This window comes from Zonotrichia albicollis, chromosome 2 (genome assembly GCF_047830755.1).
Source record: "Zonotrichia albicollis isolate bZonAlb1 chromosome 2, bZonAlb1.hap1, whole genome shotgun sequence".
Classification (NCBI taxonomy): Eukaryota; Metazoa; Chordata; class Aves; order Passeriformes; family Passerellidae; genus Zonotrichia; species Zonotrichia albicollis.
In genome coordinates this window covers 113,843,702-113,867,253 of record NC_133820.1, presented here as the reverse complement: position 1 = coordinate 113,867,253, position 23,552 = coordinate 113,843,702, and the positions used below count along the sequence as shown (strand labels likewise).

Genomic DNA, 23,552 nt, shown 5'->3' with positions numbered 1-23,552 from the left:
GGTTTGCCACCAAAATGGGAGAACTAAGTAAGCCTGGAAAGTGTATTCTGGAGCCTATACTGCTGAGAACTTACAGAAGATGATTATTGAGTGTACTGGTGCTAGATGTTAAATTTCCTGGGCTCAAAAGAACTGCAGGTAGCTTGGAAATGACAAATAGTTTGAGAAACCAGGAAAATTGTGTGTAATAGAGAGAAATAGCATAGAATAGAAGGGAAGAAGAAAAATATAACTGAGCAGAACAAGTATGAGATACATTGCTGAAGCAGGAACAATGAATTGCACAGAAGCAGCATGAGGGAGGTAACTCAGTGGGTATAACTCAGAGAGGGGAGTGAATCTGGTCTCCCCTACAAAAGATGAGGTAGGGAATGGTAATTTATCACAAGTAGCATATGCATCAGTAGTGTTATGACACTAAGAAAAGAGGCAAATATGTTACTAAAGTGTATAGTAGACAGGATTACAGTCAATCAGAGGTGCTGAACAGACATACTGCGTCATATTGCTGTCCTGGCACTGCTGGAGTTCTGGAGCTATTCTGTATGGAGTGCTCAGAAAAGATATGATCTCCTGGGGAGGCCCCAGCAGAGAGCACCATCAGAGAGCTCTGGCAAACATAACCTGTGACAGGCTGGAGGAAACTGATGGTGTGTGGCTTAGAAAATGGCATTCTTCTGTAGAGTGCTGTAGAGGAGGGCAATGATGTGTGCCCTGTCTCTGTGGTGGGTGCAATGAGACCTGATGGACCTGAATTGCTGCTTTTGGCTTAGGCAGAGCGTTAGGGAAAATCTGTGGGGATTAGGATGGAAAGAGGGATTCAGAGAGCATTCTCAGCAACTGGAGGTATTCGAGAACAGATTAAGAGTGACACCAGAAACCCACGATCCCCCTGTTATTTCGTCTGCCTCTATAATTTTTTATTTGAGCACTGTTTCCATCTTTCATAATTTTAAAAACTTGTTGGATATCCCCCCCATTTGGAAATACACCTCCACACCGTGCAATCCCTCCCTTTCCCACACAGTTGCCTTCTGCCTCTCGCTGCCCTTTCTCAGCCGCCGAGCTTGGGAATGCCGCTCTCGGGGACTCCTTGTTCGCTGTGGGACCAAGCGGGGCTCGGCCCTGCTGAGCCCCTGAGGCTGCCAAGCCGGGCTGCGGGGGCCGGGAGCCGCTCCCGGCAGCGGGGCGGGCGCCAGGGGCCGCTGCCGGACCGGGAACCGGGCCCAGCGCGGCGGTGCCGACCCGGGAACCCGGCCCAGTGCGGCGATGCCGCCGAGCCCCAGGAGGTGCCGGACCGGGAACCGGGCCCGGAGCGGCGATGCCGCCGAGCCCCAGGAGGTGCCGGCCCGGGAACCCGGCCCAGTGCGGCGATGCCGCCGAGCCCCGGGAGGTGCCGGGCCGGGAACCGGGCCCGGAGCGGCGGTGCTGAGCGGGCCGAACCGGGTCGTGGAGAAGTGGCAGCGGGGGCTGGTGTGAGGGTTGCGGGTAGGAATCCCGGGCTGGTGCTCGACAGAAGTTTCCTGAGGCAGGGATGTGGCGGGCTCTGTGTTGACCGGCGTGTTCAATCAGTAAGAGAAGGTTTGCTATTTCTATCGGTTATTGTTCACTTTCCAAGCCTTGGAAAGCAGGAGCATGATCCCCTGGTCGTCCTTCACAGCCCTAATATATTTTTTTTTCTTTTCTTGAAGATCCAAAGCTCATTATGAATGCTAGTTCCGTTTTGCCAATTAGTTGTCCAGGCTTCTGAGTATTACATCGCTGTCACTTTCGGTACTTGAGCACCTTTTCACACCTTGATGTTTTAGACTTTTTCTGTCCTCTTTAGAACGAAATTTGAAGCATCCGTTAGGTGAATTTGAGAACTTAGTCATTGACAGAGTAAACTTGCCCTGTTTACTGGCCACCTCTGAAATACAGAGCTGTGTTTTGTGTCAGGTGCCTAGAGGCAAAGTGTGTGTTTGTGATTGTGATAAGTGTGCAGACTGACCATGGGACAGTTATAAAGACGAATTCTAATAATAACTGATGAAAGTAAAGCATGGGAGAAGGCATTTGAACCTATGTTGTGTTGGCAATTAACCTCAGTTGATTTAGGAGCATTTGAATTAAAGTGTTAAGGATGTTGCTCTTTGCTTGTAGTTAAGCCTTAAAGAGTTTTGCAATAATAACCTTTTGAAGTGTAATTTTAGAATATTGCTTGTATCCTTGATACTATAGCTTTGGAATATGTGTAAAGGAAATATGCTTATCTCACACCTTAATAAAGCAGAGAAAAACAGCTTGAGAAAGGAAGAGGAACATCAACTCAAGGATGAATTGTTTCGACCAAGGGAAGCTGGACATCACTGTTACGAGACTTATAGTCCTTGGAATTAAAAGGTGGACCCACATCTGGGGAGCTGGACTTCACCAGATGGGATTCATCTTTCTTCTTTCGGAAACCAGACCACCACCACGTGGGATACTCCTTTTGGGATACATCCTGAGAAAAACTAAATCACAATAGTGTATAGAACTGTGATGTAAAAAAATGGGAATATTAACAGCTGATGAGTAAAAACTGGAATAGAAACTGCTGAGAAAGCTTATGAGTACCCCTGTAAATGCCTGTAAGACTCAACTATTGGTGTGCAGTTGGAGGGAAAACTTCCCCCACTGTACCCAGCACTGTATTGCTCATACTTTACCATATTAATTAATAAATTGATTGTTGCTTGACTATTGGCCTAGTCAAGCTTCTTATTCATAACACCTCTGCTGTGAATTCTTAATACTGAGCACTTGAGTAGCTTAGCATGTGACAATCTCAAATGCAATGTGACACAGTTAACTCCTATTGCTCAATATTGTGAGGAGATGCAATTTTGTATGAACCCTTCAAGTCCAATCACCTTCCTATCACCTGTCACCTTCCTATCACCTTCTCAGAGGCTGGGAGCAAATCCTCAAGATTTATGCTGTTTTGCTTCATTAGGTGCTTTTGTCTTAGGAAGAATGTTTGGGATGTACTCCAGGTCTCTGAGAACAGGATTCTGCATGGCTGAAAGACATTTTGGTTTGATTGCAAACTGACCCCACACTGCAAAGATATCTGCAAATTGTGTCATCCCTTTTGTTCCCTGCAAATGAAAGGAAGCATTTTGCTATTAATTCACTTTCAACTATACTTAATATGAATAATAACGGTCTCATTAAGGGCTGACAAACCTGTCTATTTTAGAAACTTTATTTTAACATGGGATGATTTGAATTTCCATAGATAAATTAGGTGTTAGCCTTGAGTAAGTACAAATTTGTAGATAATTAAAATCAGGATTAGTGAGAGAAGAGGTGAAAAATGGGGGTCAGATGCAAACCATCACGGGTCAGGCACTGTCAGTTTTGCTCTTTCATTTTTGTGCTGTTCAAAAAAAAAGTTTTTGATTCTGCTGGTTAGAACAAGTTTCTAATAGTTTGGTGAACTGAACTACTCATTTCTAAGCAGGGCCTTATCTCAGCGACAGTGATAAATTCTCTCACCTAACTAAAATTTGCAGACTAAAAGGTTTAAATATATACTGAGTGTCCTTCCAGCTTTATGGAAATGCTCCACAGACACCTAAAATAGGTGCAAGGAGTTCAATTTAGTTTCGGAAACACATATATATATGTATTTAAATTATTTTTTAAATAAGGGAATATATTCCTTGAAATTGATTTGGGATTTCCTTATGGATTGTTCTTTAGGTATTTATGTCTGTTTCTTGTGCTCATTGCCTATGTTATCTTTTGGGAGCCATTTTGTATGGGTGATAAAATGGGGATTCAGCTTAAAGTGCTTTGAAATGGAACTGTTATTCTTGGAGTAAAGTAAAGTGCTTGAGGTAACATGCAAAATTCATGCAGCTTCATTGTTCAAAGAATGAGATAATCATTTATGGGAAGTGCAGGATTTAGAAGTTGTTTCAACCTTCGGCAGATTGCAGTGGTCCCCAGCTTGAGATCTTATTGTGGCATAGTTAAGGGTAAATGCTGGAAAATGTAAGTTTGCAGACTTCTGATTTGAGCAGTGAAGAGCTTTATTTCTCACTGCTGGTGGAGCACCATTCCTGCAGGTCTATACCTTATTAATGCACCATTATAATGCTACTGTCAACCTATAGATATTAAAGATTTTAAGAGATTTAATCCTTCTTATGGATTGATTTTTGTTACATCAAGAACTGTGTGACTTGTGTGACTTTCAGTGGGAGCTATTTAGCACCATATAGTAGGGAAGTTTGGTGTAGGGGACTCTCCCATAGTTTAATCTAAGGGGTTTGGAGGAGACATCAGAGCCTAGAAAAAACTATCTTGTGTTTTGAGTAACAGAACTTGAAAGCATTGCTGAAATGGAGCCTAATGTATCACCCTCCACTGCTGGAGCAACAATGACATAACCTGGAAGTAGCCTTTTAGCAGAGACAGTAATGATAAAAGTAAAGCCAGGTCACAAAATTTCCCAGAAAATACAATAGAGGGAGGGGTCTGATGACAAGCAACTTGGTTACGTTCTTCTGGGTAGAAGTGAGGAATGCCTTCACTCCTTGGGGAGCCCTATGGACTAACACAGGCCTTAGGGTCAGCTTGGGTACATGGCTTTGGGGACCTTGACTCTACCCTCACTTGATATTCTTTGAATTCTCTATAATTACAGAGTCCACACACCACCAGTGACTCTTCTGGTAACAAGAGATCAGTGAATTGAAGAGCCATCTTCAATTTTCAGTTTTACTGTTTGCCTTGGCGTTAGGTGTCCCAGAAATGCAGAAAGGGGTTTGTTGTAAAAGCATGGTCTTGATCCTCTGAAGACCTCAGGCATACAGGTGGAATTTGGATGTTTGCTGAGGTTTCTTTGGTTATTTTTAGAAAGAAGACATCCATCTTCTGAGATGCTGAGACTTCATCCTGTAGCTTGAAGGGAGTAGGGCATATAAGGTTTCAACAGAGGGTTCATGAACCCCTACAGGAGTGAAAAAATGTAACTGCTATCTTCCTTTGTTTCTGATATCCACAATTTTTATGGCAAAAAGCTCATTTCCGTTCCGTTTGAAGAGCTGAACCTTTGCTTTAGCTGTCACTTAAAAAAAACCCCAACAAATGAACCAACCAAAAAAGCCCAACGAAACTGCTGCACCCCACCATCCCCCTATTCCCTGCCCCAGTCTCCCTAATAACTAAAACCCTAAAAACAGAAATGCATTTTGCCACTGTGGTAACTTGCAGGTTGAAGATCATTGCAGTGGAGAGGGGAAAAACCCCATCACCTGCAGAGTTTCTACCAATTAATTCATTTTCTTGTAGGAGAAAGTGAAAAGTTTTCCACAAGATACAGGGGTGGTGAGGAAAAATCAATGCTCCACTGCATGTTTCCTAGAGGTATCAGTGACCTGGTTCCTACCTCCTGCAATAGTTCAAGATTTTAGGTGGGAATCTTCCCCTACTATCCTTCAGTTCCCAGTCCATCAGTGTTATGTCTGCTGTAGCTGCCAGGTTCCTGCCCCTCATCATTTCTTGGCTGTTCAAAAGTGGAGATTACTGGGTGACAGTTGTGTGGGTGTGAGCTGAATTCCACTCTTTCTCCAAAAATGAGGAGCAGAAGCTGGTGAGTAGTAGTTAGAGTTAACACATCCTGAGGGACCTGAGTCTCGTCAGAGGCCCTTGAGAGGGGCACCTGGCCAGGGCAGAGCGAGACAAGCACTTGAAGGAGGGCAGGTGCCGTTATCATAGTGCTGTGTTTGAGGGTAACTTGCCCCCCTGAGGATGAGAAAGCTGCAGGGATGGCAGGAAAGAGTGGAAGAACTGCTCTTATGGGAATGGTGTTTCAAAGAGGACATGCTTTTTAGGATGTACACCAACTCCCTCTGCTTCCTGATGATGCTTTATAGAAGTATTCTGCAGAAGCAGATTACTTCTGGATTAGCTGTGCCCTTGTGGTGACTTCCATATTTACAACTTTGGTGGAAAATAGCGAATTATGAATGGCCATTTTATGTCATTAGAATTACTGGAATCATATGTGGATATTGGCCTTTTAAGATGTAGCTGAAATAAAGCCAGGGTGCAAAACCAGTAAATTAGGACACTTATTTTTCATCACTTGTCTGGAGTTTCCATGTATTGTGCTGTGCTGTTTACAGCAGTGTGAGAAAATGAGAGTTAGAAACTAGATATATTTATCTGTGATTGTACAGTTTTCAATAATTTAGGCACAGCCAAAGTTTCATGCAAATAAAGAAGAGGTTGAATTTACTTATTTTATCTTAAAATTGCTCCTGTGGTTGCTGTAAGTGCTTGGAAAGCCAGATTAGAGTATTATTAGAAACTTGTCCCTTGGGGCACATCTTTTATAGTATTACCATTGTGAAAGAGATGGTTGGGAGGGAAGCATTTATCCTGAAACAGCAAGGTCAAGAAATATTTTTCTAAGTAATACAGTACTGAATGTCCAACCTGGTGACCCTTCACTGTCACAAAGAAATCCTTTGCTAGGCAGAGTGCCATTCATTTCCAAAGTGCCCTGTCACCTCCCTTACTTGTGCACTGGCAGTATTTTTCTCTCTATTTTTTCTGAAGGCATTAGGCATAAGGGTCTCCAGCTGTACCTATTCAAACATGGGTGTTCTGGTGAGCTGGGATGTACTTTTTGGCTTTTCAGCATTCTCTCCCAGGCCATTTATTGACACGTGGCACCTGTGGAGAACTTTCTCATCTCACTGACGGTCCATACAAAACAGATTTTCTCTGTTTTCAGTAGCACTCCAGCTGTGACTGTCTCTAATAGGCTGTAGGATTGAAGAGGAGAGCAGGAAGAGTAGGCTGTGGGGAGGAAAGGAGGTGGTGAGACCTGTCCTTTGGTTTCTATAATTCTTAACTGGGTTTGGCCTTGTAACTTTTTTGACTGTTGATATTTTATTAAATCTGCAGAAAAGGTGACTGGGGTTCCACTGAGCTGCTGTAATTTCCTACCTGTGGATATAAGGATTGGGATCTGTCTTCTTGCTCCAAGTGGTTTTTGTTCTGCCTCTAAGGAAGATCTTTTGTGGGATATGTGCTGGCTTGCAATGGACAATGGGATCCTCATTCTTTGCTTTCCAGTAAAGCAGTGCTTTCTCAGATGAAAACCTTTCCTGACAGCCTATTTTGATTTAAATCTCTTTCTACATGTGATTCTATTTTCTTTCATGAGGGTTGAAAAATCTTTTTGAAGAAATTTTTGGATTGCTTTACTCATTTAGTTTACTGAACCTCTGACCCCAGTCTAGGTGCTGTACAGAAATAGGTGTGCTCTCATCAGGTTCTTTCAGGTCTTGTATCTGTGAGGGAGTGTTTTTGCCTTTCCTGGGGCAAAACTTCCTTACACTGAGGTGGTAGAACAAATCAGCACCCCAGAAATGTCAAAATAGATGTAGAGTATCTGGAATAGCTCTGGGGTTTTTTCCTCCCTCTCCTCAGTCAAAATGTTTTCCAGTTTAATTATGAGCCCTGGATGTGCATCTTGAGATTTGCAGCATCTGGAGCACAGTGCAATGATTTCTGCTCTGTGAGAGGCATGCAAATAAGCAGCAACTTAGACTTGCTCCCTATTCCTACTGGTGTCTGTGTCACTTCTGCATGCAGGCTGTCTCCTCAGCCCATACACATATCTGCCTCCTTGTGTCAGTGTAAGAGACATATTTTCAGACTCCCTTAGATTTCAAGGCAGAAGGATGGATTCTCTTAGGGGAAAACCTTACATGGCTTCAGTGGTTGGCTTCTTGAATGAAATGAGTATTTTCTAATTGGATAAACTCAAGTGAGTCACGCAGCTACACACGATAGGGAAGGGAAGATTGGCACTGAACTGGTTTGTTTATTGCTAAAACCCATGGATAATATTCTTCATAGTACCAAGTTTTCACTCCCACTTCCCTGTCCTGTCCATCACTTCATATATTGCCAAGGATAGCTCTAAATGGAACAGCTGTGCCATCTGCCTCCAAGATTATTTCAGTCCTCACTGTTTTGGGATAAATTTCATAAAGTGTATTGCACATGCAAACATTTAATTGAACAAATGGGAAGCCTCTCCAGTTAAGAAATCTTTGCAAATGACAAGTAGTGTCCAATTTCCATTCTAATGGTTACTCTGGGGCTTTAAAATATGTGTGAATTCATCTAGCAGGGCCTGATGGTATATTGGAGGCAGATGGCTTGGTTCTGCAAAGAAGAAACGTAAGTGGCTTTTTCTATAAATCTTATTTTTTTTTTGGCAGAGGGTTGACACAATAAAGATGTGACTATTTCTGAGAATGCTCTTTAATAATCATACTACCTTATGTTTTCCCTCAAGAATATGGTTAACTGACTCGAAAAATCTATTCTGAATTTTTATGTTTAACTATAAAAAACAGTTTAGGAACACCCTTTTCTTCCTCTAGGAACAAGACTGAAGCGTGGGCAGGTGATTAAACAAAAGGCAAACACCAGGCCTTGCAGAAACACTGCAACCTCTGGAAAGGTGTTGGGCCTTGTGACAAATGCAGCCCAACCATGCTCAATGTCTTTGCTTATTCAAGGACCTTAAGACCAAGCTTAGACCTCACCTTCCCTGTAGATTCTGAGATTTTTAAGGCAGTTAGGAAGTGGGCAGTCAGAAAACATTTGCAATGTTTCTCTTAAAGCTGTGCTGATGACCTTTGCTTTAAGCTTCAACCTCTTATAAATCTTAATGCTCATGAAAGCTCAGCTGAGGATTTCTGGGTTGTTTGGCTGAGTGGGCAGAGACAAGAGTTGCTGAATGCAATGGAGATGAACATGCCTATGGCATGAGTAAAGGGGGAAGGTCTTCAGAATTTTGATAGTGCTTGTCTGAATTTGCATTCAATGAATGCATGGAACCAGGATGTCTAATGTAGGTTTAGCTGTTGCCTGTGGCTTTGAGACACTTATGATACCTTAATGGAATACAACATGACCAAGTATAAATTTGTCAGTAAACTTAACTGCACAGTAAGGACAGATCTTGTTAGCAGGAGCAGGAAGGGTGGGCACCCCTGGTATGCATAACTGACAATGTCTGTGTGTTTGCCATGAATTTGGTAAAAGCTGCATAGTCATCATGCCTTTCTTCTCAAGGTTTACTGAGCTACCCTTCTTCACTGATATTTTCCCTCCAAAATAATCTCTCATTATTTTGTTTCATCCTAGCTCAGGATTTGGATGTATGTATGGATTTTTGTGGATTCTGGTGCTAGTATTGTAAAGATGTTACTTGGACAGTTTCTGGAGCTCTCTTTGGAAAGTTATGAACAACAATTGAGCTCTGGAGTTCGTTTTAAATCTATCATAAAAATAAAAGTAAAAGGGAAGAGAGAACTAAATGTGCTACCTACTCTGGGGACCAGCACTAGATATTTAATACAAAGAAGACTTGAATTAAATCCTAAAACTCTCAGCAACTATTGAAAAACCCACAACAATTGCACACAACCTCCAAATAACAATTATCCAGTATCAAGTCTGGGCTTATGTGTATGAATTTGTATACTAATGAATACTTGCATATATCAAATATTAAAATATTCTTGTCAGGGCTCTTTTTATAAGAACAGACTGTATTATTGAGTCTTTAAGTGAATTTTTTCATTGAGACAGGTTTTGCTAGAAAAGAAGACAGACGCAATGAAACCTTGACAGACTCCTTAACTGGGTAGTTTTGGCAGACACCAGACTAGTGTCCATAAGCCTTCTCAGTGATTCTTATTTTAACTGTAATAAGCAGGTATTGACTTTGTTGTAATCAGCATCAAGATTCATTGACCAGAGAGGTAAACAGTGGCGAGAGCAAAGCCAGGGTCAATACAGTCCTCAAGGGATGGTTAATCTCTGTGGGCTGAAAGGGAAGTCAGTATTATATGATTGCAGTGTAAAAATTTCTTTTATATGCATGCACAAAGGAAAAAAGGAAGGATTATCCAGAAATGTAATGTAGCTATTTCAATGGACCCTGTGTGTAGCATTCAGGTCATAAAAGTTGATTATTTTACTAATCATATTCTACATGTAATTTTTTCTTGTGGTGTGGTCTGAATTTGGATCTGTGGAATTTTTCGTCACTCAGGGTCACCAAATATGGTGGTGTTTGCAGGGATCTTAGGGAAGAGATCAGAATCTTGACTCCATGTTTCAGAAGGCTGACTTATTATTTTATGATATATATTAAAAGAAAATTATGTATTAAAACTATACTAAAAGAATAGAATAAAGGATTTCATCAGAAGGCTAGCAAGGAATAGAAAGGAATGGAATGATGATAAAATCTTGTGACTGACCAGAGAGTCTGAGACAGCTGGGCTGTGATTGGCCACTAATTAAAAACAACCACATGAGACCAGTCCCAGATACACCTGTTGCATTCCACAGCAGCAGATAATTACTGTTTTTCTTTTCCTCTGAGACTTCTCAGCTTCTCAGGAGAAAAATCCTGACAAAAGAATTTTTCAGAAAATATGGTGACATTTGGATCAAAAGAAAATGAAGACTCTAAGACAGGGTGACAAGTTGATGACACTAGCCAAGTGTTTTTTTTACTGGGTGGACATAACCCTGACAGGTGCTAAATATTGTTCTCTCTATGCAGCAGACTGTTGGAGTTGCTGTTATTACTTACTGCGGAATTACTAAGTGCTTGCTGCTTCTCAGGCTCGAGAGCCACAGTTGTTACAACAAGGCAGGATCTACCTTGAAGCTGTCTGGTGAACTGGTCTGTGCAGGCCAGGTATTCTGGCCAGTCTTCCTAAACAGTTACCTGACTTTTAACTGAGCCATGGTTGTGAACAGTGCATGGGTTTTTGTGTCATCTTGCTCGCTGCCTGTCCCTTCCACGGCCTCTGTTCAGTTCTTCTCTGGTCCATCTCTATCTCAGCTTGGGTAGAAATCTTAGAAACTAGTTTACTTGATGACTATTGCATAGTTTTGAATGCCATGCCGTTTGAAAACAATGGTAAGCTTTTGGAGAACTTATTTTGGACGGGCTCTTGCAATTTATGATTTGTACAGTACAGCAGTAATATGGCACAAAAGAACCATGGGGTCACAGGGATGCCAAATAACTGCTTATGAATGTCTGCAAAATGTGAAGTCTTGCCTTTGTCCTGGGGAGGTCGGTGGTCTGAAGGATGCATCTGGGCTTCAGAAACAAAAGCAAAGCTATTCTGAGAGCCCCCTGTGGCATTTGCCCTTCTGCCTGTGTCTGAAATGGGATTTGCCCTCTGATGAAGCGCCCTGCCAGCCCTGCTGCTGTGGTTCATGAGTCACACTTCTTGATGTGCTCTCTGAGGGAATATTGTCAGCTCCTAAACAGCTAGGTAAAGATGGCTTTTCACTAAAAACCAAAATTGGCTATTCCTGATTCATGGTTTGTTATTCCTCTTGTATGTTATAGCAGCCCAAAGTTTCACTCATTCACTTGGGGAGTAGAAATGAAGTTGTGTGACTTGGGAACCTGCTCAAACACATTGGATAATAGGCAGGGAACAGTAAAAGTGAACAAGCTCGCAGGCAAACCCTCAGGGTGAATTTCCTTCATATAAATTATTCAGTGAGTAATTTGCAAACAGCAAAGATATTTGTAGAGGATGGATTTGGTTTTGAATTACTCAACAAAATAAAAATAGGTTTGGAAACACTGGACCATTTACTCATAAAAAATAAGTGGACTGACTCTCCCTTAGGATAATCTGCAGATTTCAAAATTCACATGTTTTTAGAAATACATCTTCTTTTTGCACTTAGTAACATCTACTTATCACCATCTACCCATCAGTCTACAAACACATGCACTTTTTGCATAAAAAATGTTAGTTCAATTCTTAAATAGGAATATAACTTAAGTGATGTAGATATAAATGTTTTACATGTGCTGTATTCAGATATATGTGCATACAACAAAAAGCATTGAGGTAATTCTATAAAACACATTTTAAAAAGTCAGTAATAAGAAAGGAAATACTATCTTTTCCACTGTTAGCCACCCTCACAGTTCATCAACCAGACTTTCTGTAGGTGTAACATCCTAGTAGGGCATGTTTTGAAAAGTGAAATTAGCTTCAAGTGCGGCTCTTATTTGGTGTTATTTCAGGTTTATCATGGTACAGGATGGAATTAGATCACTAAAACGAGTTTGATATGGTGGCAATGTGGTTCTAGCTATTGTAAGCTTTGTCAGCTGCTGCTGTCCTTTTTATCCCACCCCATCGTTGTAGTCTCCAGCTACCTGTTTTTCTTCAAGAGAGAACTTCTATCTAGAAAAAACTTGCTTTCTTGGCTCTTTAAATGTTAAAACAATATTTTTGTGCAATACACTGCAAATTCCACAAAATGTGAGACAGACTAATGAGAGGTAGTTTTCCTTGATTTTCTGCAAGTTAATTTCCTTCTCTGGATGTGCATCTCTGGACTTCAAGGTAGTTTTCCTGCATGGGTGATTATTTTCAGTCCAGCCTTCTTATCAGAAGTTGGGTAGAGCTCAGAAAGACAAACTGTTCTGTCTCTTCAGTGCTGTCCCAACCCAGAAATTTTCCTAAAATGATATGTTGCATCCAATATTGAGAAGCACAAAGAAAGAGGGTGCTGCTATTTATCTAGATGTATGTTAGAAATAATTGTAGCTAGATAAAAAATGTGAAATAATTGAACATTTCCATCCAGGATTAATAGAGCTGAAAAACAGGAGCTGCATAATTGTGACTAACTTTATTAAACCTAGGTTTCAAACAGTTTTGTTGAAAAGAGGAAGAGAAGGAATGATACTTCTGCAAAATATTAAGAGTTTTGGTATTGTGGGTGGGGTTTTTTTTCTGTTTTTTGCCTTTTTTTTTTTTTTTTTAAAGAGAGGAGATTGCTTGTTTTCATGTAGCTCTTTGAAGTAGTTTCCTAATACTCTGTAGTTATGGGATTATGTCGCAAAATGAAGAAAAAACCCCAAAAAACCTGACACATTGTGTCTACTATCATGTTAGGGTTTCTACTGTCTGACATGTCTATTTAATAGTAATAATCATAACCTCTGTTACAATTTCTACAGAAATTGGGCAATTCCTCTTCCCCGAGGTAGCATTAATTGTATTTTAGGCAAGGAAAAATTAAGCATAATAGTAATCTGCTGAAACACCCACCTGTAGAGAATTCCAACACTAGGGAGTAGATGCATTACTGACAAGAAAATATTTACAAGATTTTGATAGAAAATACTTTAAAAGCCTTATGTAAAAAACTTCCTAGGCAGGAAACTTTACCCCAAATGCTCATTGCTATGTTTGCATATTGTGAGGGCTATAAATTGTTAAATATGTGCCCTCTTAATCTGTCATGAGAATATTGATTTGTCAAAAATTGATCGGCAGCACATCACATCACACTACTTTTTGCCACAGAATTGTAACACAGTTTTGTTTGAAAGATTCTCAAAAAATCCAAGTTTCTTTTTTTCTGTAATACAAATGAGACTGAGATATGTATAACCTGATAAAGGGAAGAAATGCTTTTTCTAGAAGCCCATTATTGCAGTGCAAAGTGTTCATTTGTCTCAGGAGCTACTTGCTGGAGATGTTGCTTGTAGCGCTGAATGGATGTTCAACTTCCAGGCTCACAGCAAGGGACCTAAAGAATGTTGCACCAGCATGACTGTGTGAGTCAGACATGTGGCACTGGACTAACAAATTCATGTGCTGAGCTCAGTGTTAATCAGCTTCTACCCTGTGTATTATTCCTCACATTTGCTTTTAAAGTATGTACTATCCATTTTATGTAAAGAGCAGATGTGCACTTCCAACATATGGTGCAATCAGAAAAGTCCAGAGGACAGCAGAGTACACATTGCCCATATTTTATTAGGGTTTGCAGCATACTGATAGCACATAGAGCAACTCTCAACTTTTCTGTCTGTTGCTTTGGAATGTCCCTTCTCTTTTCTTGCAAATTACAGTTAGAAGTTGGTAACAATTTCACATTACTTCCATTTGGCAGAAACTTTGTTCTTTTCAGTTTTTACCTACTTGTGTTCTTCTTGATACAAATGCAGTAGCTGTAAATATCTCCCTGCCTGTCTCTGTTCCCTTGTTTGAACTTTTGAAACAATGACTTTTTTTTTTCTTGTGTGAAAGCCAGAAATAATTTTATTCTGTTAAGGTCTCTTGCAAAGATGGACTTCCCTCACTTCTGAGTTTCCTTAAGGCACTGAGGGCAGCCTAAGGGTATTGTAGGTCTTGTAAGAGCCCTGATGTCTGAATTCAGCTTTGTTGTACTTTGGTGGCAGCAGTCAGTGCCAACGTGGGTAAGATGTATTGCCCACATTGCAGGCTGTGTTTATAGTGTGTTAAATCTAATTCTGGATCCTTTAGCCATATGAACCTCCTGTTCTGCCTGCGGGCTAAAATGTTATCCAAATCCTTATTTTTTTTTTAGGTTATCCACATCAGAGGCTGATCGGACTTCTGCCCTTGCTAGCTTGTCTTTGTGGCTTCCTCCTGTGCCCTTCACAGTGAGAAAAGCTGTGTAAATTTGTTCTTGTCCTGAGGCAACATTCACCTGAGTATGCCTCTCTTCTCCTGATCCAAGATCTTCGAATAAGAAGTCTTCATTAGGACTTGGAGGTTGGAGAAGGTTTTCACTGCAGAAATCTCTCATTGTTCAATCAAAGTGGCCGGAAGTCAAAAAAGCTTAGTTAAAGTTGAAAAATAATCCTTATTTCTATGGAGTTTTGACTATACCATGTATCTTCACAGATACTGAGCACTCCATATCTGGTTGGCAAATGATGTAACTTCCAATGCTGTCTGATCAGAAAGCTTCTGAACAATGAGCCTGTAAACACATGGAAACAGAGTGGAAAGATTTTTGCAGTCTCACATGTGGGTATTGCCAAATGCTGGGGCTAAGTGAAAATAACTGGCAGCTGCATGCAAAGCTGCTTCCTCATCATAAACATATGGACAGAGTTCCCGGAGGAGGGTAGAATACAGCTTGTCAGGGTTTGAGATGACCTTGCTGGTTTCCACTTGGGAAGGTGGATCTGGTCGGGCTTCTCTGCCCCTCTTCTACTTTGTTCCCACTTGCCTCAGAGGGTTAAGCTGAGGGGACCAGAGAATTTTGTGTCATGACTTGCTGCACTCGTGGTGTGACTGTAGGAGGTCAAGGAGATAAGACTGCCTGCAGAGCTCCTTCTGCAATGCCTGTGCACTGCTCTCCTTTCTCTGTGTGCCTCTGCACTTGGCTCTTGCAAGCACTAAATAGCTGTTCAGACTGATGAACAACCAGAAGAGCAATCTGTGGGCAAAGACTGGTAACTAAACTCCTGCCCTGGGGCTTCTGCTCATACAAGATTAGAACTGGTGGAATAATAGCAGAGACTCCAGGCTCTTGTGTGTCTCCCACCCCCCAACTTATGCATTGTCTTTGAAACACTGGAAAGGGATTTGTGGGGCCTTGTCTGAAACATGATTTCCCTCCTGTCCATTACCCAGGTACTGCTATTACATGTGTATCAATTTTCATCTTTCTTTCTTTTTTGTAGACCCCCTTTTATCATTGGGCATTTCTGCCTGTCTCATCTTATAGGTGTGTGGTGGGAACCAACTAGCCTTTTGTTTTCTGCAGATGGAAGGAATATGACACCAATGTACTTTTCTGGTATGGTACCAAAATTAACATATTTCCTTCTCTGCCTCTTCCCCAGCGTTAGAAGAGTGATGGGAGTGATTTGCCTTGGTTCTTTAAATCTGTGGCAGGAGGCATCAGGGAGAAGTATATAACTGCATGTTCTGCAATGGCACAAAGCTGAGAGAAAAGCTGCAAGGGTAATGTTCTGTCCTTAATCTAATAATGTTCCTTGTTCAGTATTAGTAGAAAATTACTCTTTCTGCGTTCCTTCATATTTCTCTGTAATAAACAACAGCATAATACTGAAAATATGAAGTAATTTGATAAGTTCAGGTTTTGTGTCATTTAATGGATAACTATGCACAGGAGTATAGTAAGTCTTGAATGACAGTTTTATTTGATTACCAAGCCTGAATGCAATGTTCCATGGCACTGCTTTACTGTAACACCCTGTCATGCTGTAGGAAGTCTGATTGCCCTTGGATCTGGCTGAGCAATTCTCATTTCTGTGGCCTCCTGTCTCATCAAATCTGACAGACTATGCCCCAGCAGTGCTTGGGTGGAACCTCTGGAGAAGATTTATGTGGGATAGAGTGAGAAGTCCTGGTGACTCAAACCCATCATCCCCACCCAGTCCAAACTGAAGCAAGAGTCTCTGAGATAGTGCTAAGTAAGTTAAGGTTTGATGCAAACCTTTCCATTTTCAGGTGTGATGTACTGCTCAGGCTCGTGCCAAATATTGAACCATAGGTTTTGTAGTTTCATTTATTTTCTTTTATTTTTTTTTAATTAAATTAAGAATTTTTTTCAGGTATCCTTTCAGTGTCCCTTGGTTTCATTGCAATGATCAGTGAAATGGTTTCTAATGGAGTAGAAAGATGGCAAAGCACTTTGCTGTTTCTGTTAGAAAGTCACAATTATTTAATAATTATTTCTCAGACACTGATAGGCAGATGGAATGTGTTCCTTCTCTCTCGTGCCCATTTTTTCCATTCAGCCTCTTACCACCATGCTGCTTTGGCAGGGTGACTGTGCTAAACAAGAAGACATTTGCCAGCTTTCTAATGAAGCACTGACACTGTCCTTTAATCCTGCCCTGAGAGAAGTCATGGTATTTTGCTTTGGCTTGATAGAAGGCAGCCAAATGTTGTGACATTTTGTGATGTGTGGGAGCTGGGAATGAGATTTTGTCCTTAGGCACTGAATTAGTTAACTGTTACATTTGTTTTAAGTCAATAACGTTCAGTATGGATTTACTGAACACCCTATGGGTGTGGAAGGAGTTGCACTTCAGGTAGTTTGCTGTTTTCTTTGTGGAGATTGCCAATTTTAACAAAGATCATGTTGCCCATGATTACTTTGTTGGGTTTGTTCGCAATTTGCTGATTTCAATTCTTAGATTTTTTTGTAAGAAGGTTTTTTTTATTATTATTCCTACATTAACATATATTTTAAGGAGGTATAAAGTTTAATGGGTTTCCAATTATGCTTTTTGATTTTTTTTCCTTGTTGTACCTCTTTGACAGAGATCCTGGGACAGGAGAAACTATTTCTCAATTATAAGATAAATTGCTGGAATTCTCTGTGCTAAAGATTGAAGCTATATAAAACTACTTTGCTGGAACACCACAAGGACAAAGAACTTGCTCTTTGCTAGTGCTAGAGAGAAAGATTTGAGGCTGGAAAGGTCATTTGGATATGCTCCTAACACCACTGTCAACTCATAAGACTGCAGTAAAAACAGCATTGCATCAGGATCACGTTTTTCAAAGTGTGCTGTAAATGGTCAAAATAGGGGCTTCTCTGTATCCCAACCAGTGGATATAATTTATTTTGACTTTCAAAAGGCTTTTGTTATACACATTCATAGAAGATGGCTGAGAATTCTTGGTTAAAGTGTGAGAGGAGGGGGCCCTTTGAGAGAAGGAACAAAGGCTGAGAATAAATAGCTAATTCTCAGTGTGGAGGGAGGTTAATAGTGGTGCAGACCAGCTAGGATCTTGAAAGGAGTACTGGGAGATCAGAGAAGCTGTTTTAGAGAGTCCATCACCTACTCTTTAACATCTTATTCACCACTGAAGCTAACTTACACTTCTAAGGAAACTTCTTTTGTCTCCCTAATTAGACTGAATGTTAAAAAGCAGCTGGAACTTCTGCAGCTAAACTGAGGCCAAGTAGATGAATATTGAGGTTTCAGGGTCCTGTGAAGGCAGTATAAACACAATGTGATGAGGGCACTTGTTAGTTAGAGCTCCTGCCTTCTCTCAACACTTGTGGAGAAAATGCAAGTTTGCAGGATTTGATTCATGTTTTCTAGTTCTAGAAAAGGTACTTAATGGCGAAGACCAGCTAAACTATTTATTTTTCTTTGAAGAAGGTGTTTCCATACTGTTAGGCCCAATAATATCTCTTGAGAGACACCAGCTGTTGTGTTGTGTGTTTTACTGGTTGATTTATTTAGATCACATCAGTGCATTGAGCAGCCAGTGAGGAGACCAGTGATATGCAGCCTGTGGACACGGAACGCAGATGAGAATTTTGCTCTAAGGAACTGTAAGTCAACATGAAAAAGGATGAACATTGCATTTTTTTTTTTTTATCCACTTCTGTGGATTTCTCTAATGTGGCTCGTTTTATACATAATGAGGCTCATTTTTGCAGAATGCTGTGTTTGGATTATGCATGTCATGTGTTTGAGGAGAGGAGATAAGGACTGGAATGAAGTAAGGAATAGAACCTGATTTGCTTCTGGTCCCTTTAGATTTGAATAATACTTACTAAGTCAAGTATTTGGCCCCAATTCACTTGGCAGCATGAGCTCTCTATACTGAGGTTCTGTACTAAACATACCTCAATGTCCTTATTTGCAACCAGCTATTAATATACTACAGTTGAGTAAATAATACACAATCAGGGATTCATCCTGCAAATGGAATCTTGTTTTTCACCTTTGGAAAATATATGAGCAGTACAGTCATCTTGGCACCAAGATCTGCCTGAGTGTAACATTTGCTTTCTGCAACTAAATTCTTAAATTCTAAATTAAAGTCTTAAATTCTTAATTAAATTCTTAAATTCTTAATTAAATCCTTAAATTCTTTTTTTCAACTGTATCTGCTAGCACGACTCAGTGGCATAAACATATTGGAAAGTGAATGCAGAAGACGTCCATGTGATTAAAGGAAGTCCTTGAATTTGAGACTTTAATATATAAATATATAGGGATTCAATTTTTATATATAGCATTCACACAGATCTTAACTTTTACTCAGGGGAGTTGCTGAAGTTATCATGTCTGTGAGATGTTTGGTAATATGATGCCTAAATTCAAATTATACTTTAGGAATAAAATTATACTTTGGGAATGGCATATTTTTATCGTGTATTTTTAATATGTATTTTTGGTCAGAAATTGTATCCAGAATGCAGCCAATTAGAGATTGCCCTGATGGTGTAATGGCCATTGGTTGCCTGAGGAGAAAGTGGATGGAGGTGACAGAGCACTGCAGGTACTCCACTCTGTTGTCTGCATTTCATCACGGCTTTTAATCAACTCACGCTCCCCCCTCCTTTTCTCTCAGAACATCAAACTGATTTTAGAAAAAAGTGTTAAGCCAGGTCAGAGAAATCCATTCTTTGTTCTTGAAAAGGTGACAGTGAGCACAGACGTTATCCCCTGTGAAAGAGCAGGTAGAATTTCTCCAACACGGCCAGATTTGTCTATAGTTAATAATGTGATGGGGGCAGGTCATGGCTAAACTGTGTCCATGTCACTTCAAGGGATTAAATTGTGCCCACTGAAATAAAGTGCACAGTTTGCCCAGGGGAGGCAGGATATGGCCCTGAGTGGTGGAGGAGCTGGTATTACGTGTGAGAATGTCAGGCAGAAAGCCACTGGAGTGTTAAGAGTTGATTTTTTTCCAGCTGGATTTAATGACTTAAGTCCTGTGTCCAGGACCTTTGTAATGGACTCCTTTTCCTCCTTTGAGTGTTGGGTGTGTAAGGTGGGTGTGTAATAGGTACAAACATCACTTGCACATAGGTAAAGACAGCAGGCTTTTATTTATTTGGGTCCATCCTTAAGCAATGGATGAAAGCATCCATGAGTATGGAGAGCAAAATTAGGATATTCTAAATACTGTCCTTTCAGTTAAGCAACAGGCTGAGTTTTAGCTTAATTGTTAAATTTCCTTATGACTTCAGATTCAAGTCACCTTCTGTTACTTTCCCTTGGTTCTGTTGCATGTGGATGCAGTATATTATGCTAGACTGGCTGAGGAGTCTACTAAGACATCTGACCTGTATTTAAGAGAGCTGACACAGATCAGAATACTAAGTTGTGTCTTTGGTGCCAGTAATCTACACAACCCAACAGGCTGTGACTGCATTAAATTGCTGTGATTTTTGACAGAAGAGACCTTGTTTGCATAAATCCCTTGAATACCGATGGGAGTGTGATTACAGCTTTAACAAAGGGAGAGGTTGAATACAAATTTGGGAGGGCCAGAAAGTGTTTAGTATCTCTTATTGTTTTCATCAGAATTCTAAATCTTATTCATGCTGGTGACTCTGATCTTTATATCAATGCACAAAAAGAGAAGAACAGAGGAGCAGAAAGACTCTTCTCTTTTGACTGAAACACTGATTTTGTTATCGTGTTACCAATGAGGGTCCATTTGGGATATTATTCAAGCACAGAGATCAGTGCTGGCCTTTTGTAAGAGCCCTTAAATGTTTGGAATACATTTTCCCTTAAGGGAGATAACCAACTGCAAAAAAGTTAGATTCAAAAGAGGAGATAGAGAAGGTGGGATTTTGCTTTGCACATTGATGCTTGCTGGCAGAGCAGTTCTGCCTTAAGCTTAAAGCTACCTGCATTCTTTTGTAGCCCTGTACTCTTAATAGCTGGGTTCTGTTTTCTATGCCAGGTTTTGTTCATGAAACAAATTGGCAATTAGCCATTGGCTGAGGCAACAAAGCATATTTGTTTGGGATTAAATGTGGTGATTGGGGTGTGTCTTGCTATTTGGTTTGAGATCAAAAATACCAGGCATGTGGGGTTTTTAACCAAATAAGTGAAACAGACTTGTCATTATACTTAGACTACCCATTCAGTTTTATTTTCTGTGTCCCTTATTGCCTCTTGTTGCTTCGGGGGTGCTAGGGGTGCCTTCCAGACAGACCTGGACAAACCTGAGAAGTGGGCCCACAAGAGCCTCCTGAGGATCAACAAGACCAAGAGCCAGATGCTGCATTTGGGTTGGGGCAATCTCAGACATGAGCACACACTGTTGGGGAATTGAGAGCAGCCCTGTAGAGAAAGACTATGGTCTTTTCATGAATAAAATTCTGGACATGAGCCAACACTATGTGCTCACAGCCTAGAAAGTGAGCTACATCCTGGCCAGTATCAAGGGCAGCGTGGCCAGCAGGTGTAGGAAGGTGATGCTCCCCTCTACTCTGTCATTGTGAGACCCTCACCTGGAGAACTGCATCCAGCTCTGGGGTCCTCAGCACAAGAAAGATTGGAGTGAGCCCAGAGGATGATCAGAGGGGTGGGGCACCTTTCCTGTGAAGAGAGATAGAGTTGGGATTGCTCAGTCTGGAGAAGAGGTGGTTCCAAGGAGGTATCATTGTGGCCTTCCAGTACCTAGAGGGGCTTTATTAAAAAGAGGGAGAGCAACTTTTTACATGTGCATATAGCGAGAGGACAAGGGGAAATGGTTTTAAACTAAAAGAGGAGAAGTTTAGACTAGATATTAGTAAGAAGTTCTTTAATCTGATGGTCATGAGGCACTGGCACGGGTTGCCCAAAGAACTTTTCCATGTACCACACAGGTATAGGATTTAGATGCCCTTTTCTATGTCTGATCATTGGTTGATTGAAGCTGTTTAGGAACTGTCCTGACTGTCTGGAATGATCTGTATGCAAAATTACTCTCCATATAGGCAATGTAATGGTATACTTAATCACAAGTACATAAACCTTCTGACATAGATTTTTCCCATGGACTTCCACAAATGGACTGGGTCTATTTCTGTCTTTTTTCCCTTCTTATCTTCCTTCTCCACCTTTCCAAGCTAGAAGAGCTGCCAACAAAGGACACTTCTTCTTAAAGGAATAAGATCTGAGTAATTAAAATAACCTTTTTAAGAACTACCATGGGTCATTAAATAGCACTGTAGAGAAAACAGAAATATAAATAGCATTATTGGTTTATGCTTTTATCAATATATACTGCCTCAGAAGTGAGCACTTTACTTTAGGTCATCAGTTTTGACAATCCCAAAGAAACAGTTGTTAAACAACTGCTCCTAATCAATAATGCAGTTTCTAGGTATACATCTTTATTTTAGTTACCTTTTTCGTGCCAAGTGTATGGACTGCCATAGGTAGCAGCTCATTTACTGCAAAGGAGATACGAATGCTATTGATCTTATCCAGTGAATGTGCTGCTCTGTACTTTCATATTTTCTCTAGCACTCAGTTCCATAAATGCTACCAGGGGATCATAAGCACAGGAACAAGAATACTTGCCAGGCCAATTGTCAGTCTAACAGCAGGGTGCAGTTGTGTTATGTCGTCCGGTGTTATTTTTGTCACAACACTGACAAAGATGGATACTTCAGCAGTGCTCCTGTGGGCTGCAGCTGATGCAGAGGTGCCTAAATGAGTATGGGCAATGCAAAGGACTGGAGTGTGGGTATGTGATCCATGTGTGTAGGAGTGACAGAAGGCCATAGGAGTGGGGGGATCTGAGAAGAAAAACCCTGCATTTACCTGTCTTGCCAGTTCCTTAATACCAAAATCCTGATGTCTTTAGGTGCCCTTGCAGCTTGGAAGAAGCTGGACTGCAGCACTGTGCTGTGATCATATTTGTGGTTGCACAGATTACATGACAACAGTTTGACACAACAGCAGTTGCCCTCACTGTTCACAGGAAAATGACAGATTGCTGTCCAAATATTTCCCTGTATTAGTCCAAGACTAATGTACGAGTTGTTCTGTGTGATAATTCAAAGCAGACTGATGTTTGAAACTATTCTTGCTCTTCTTTTTTGCTTTCCAAATAGAATGATGTTTGTAACTAAGGAAGAGTTGGTGTCCTCTGTTATATTTAAAAAAAGAAGATAAAAAGATTAGGAATATTGAAGTAACTCAATGTCTTGCTGCTCAGTTACCAAGCTGTCTTTTCTCAGATTACTTCAGAATGAAGATGATGCTATTTCTAAATTACTTTCAGCTTTATTTTAGTTAATAAAACTGGAGTTTTAGAGATATTTAAGCTGCATATCAACTATTTGCAATTTCCTAATTTTGACTTCCTTGCTATACAATGACATGGCTAAAATGTCACTGTACAACCCCCATGGCTATTTGGGGTTCATTCTGATTCCCAGAAGACCACTTCTGCCCTAAAATGCTGCCACCTATTTCATGTCTTGGCTTTTATCTGCGACTCCCTGAGAAATTAATCAGGAACCACTTGAAGTCAGTTAAAACTTGCCACATTCCTTTATTATATCTTGGCTTGAGTAGCACTCATCTGTGAAAGGAATTATCTTCTTCACATTTTATTTGCTTTCATAGGAATGAGAGCCACGAATTTCATGTGAAGCCTAGATACTAACACAAAGAAATAGATGAAGGCCCCATGGCCAGCACTCGTTCCTCTCTGATCTTCTTCCATCTCCATAGTTTGCAACATAACACCTTCTACACACCTGATTAATACTCAGATGGTAAAAGCTGAATCTTGCAGATTTTCAGCTCTGTACTCAACAAAACAAAACCAACCAAACAACAACAACAAAAATATATAAAATCAAACAAAATGAAGCATCTTGAAATTCTAAAGCACTGCTTTTGGTAGCCAAAAGTAGCCAAATGA

The 23,552-nt window shown here is 40.6% G+C and overlaps 1 protein-coding gene across 1 annotated transcript in view; it reads left to right on the top strand.

Moving 5' to 3' along the window:
* The first annotated feature begins 555 nt into the window (after nucleotides 1–555).
* Nucleotides 556–23,552, top strand: part of ZPLD1 (zona pellucida like domain containing 1) — a 72,977-nt gene continuing 49,980 nt past the window's right edge. Inside the window, exon 1 of the mRNA XM_074536068.1 lies at nucleotides 556–1,581. The gene's annotated coding sequence lies outside the window, so the exon portion shown is untranslated. The remainder of the gene's footprint in view (nucleotides 1,582–23,552) is intronic.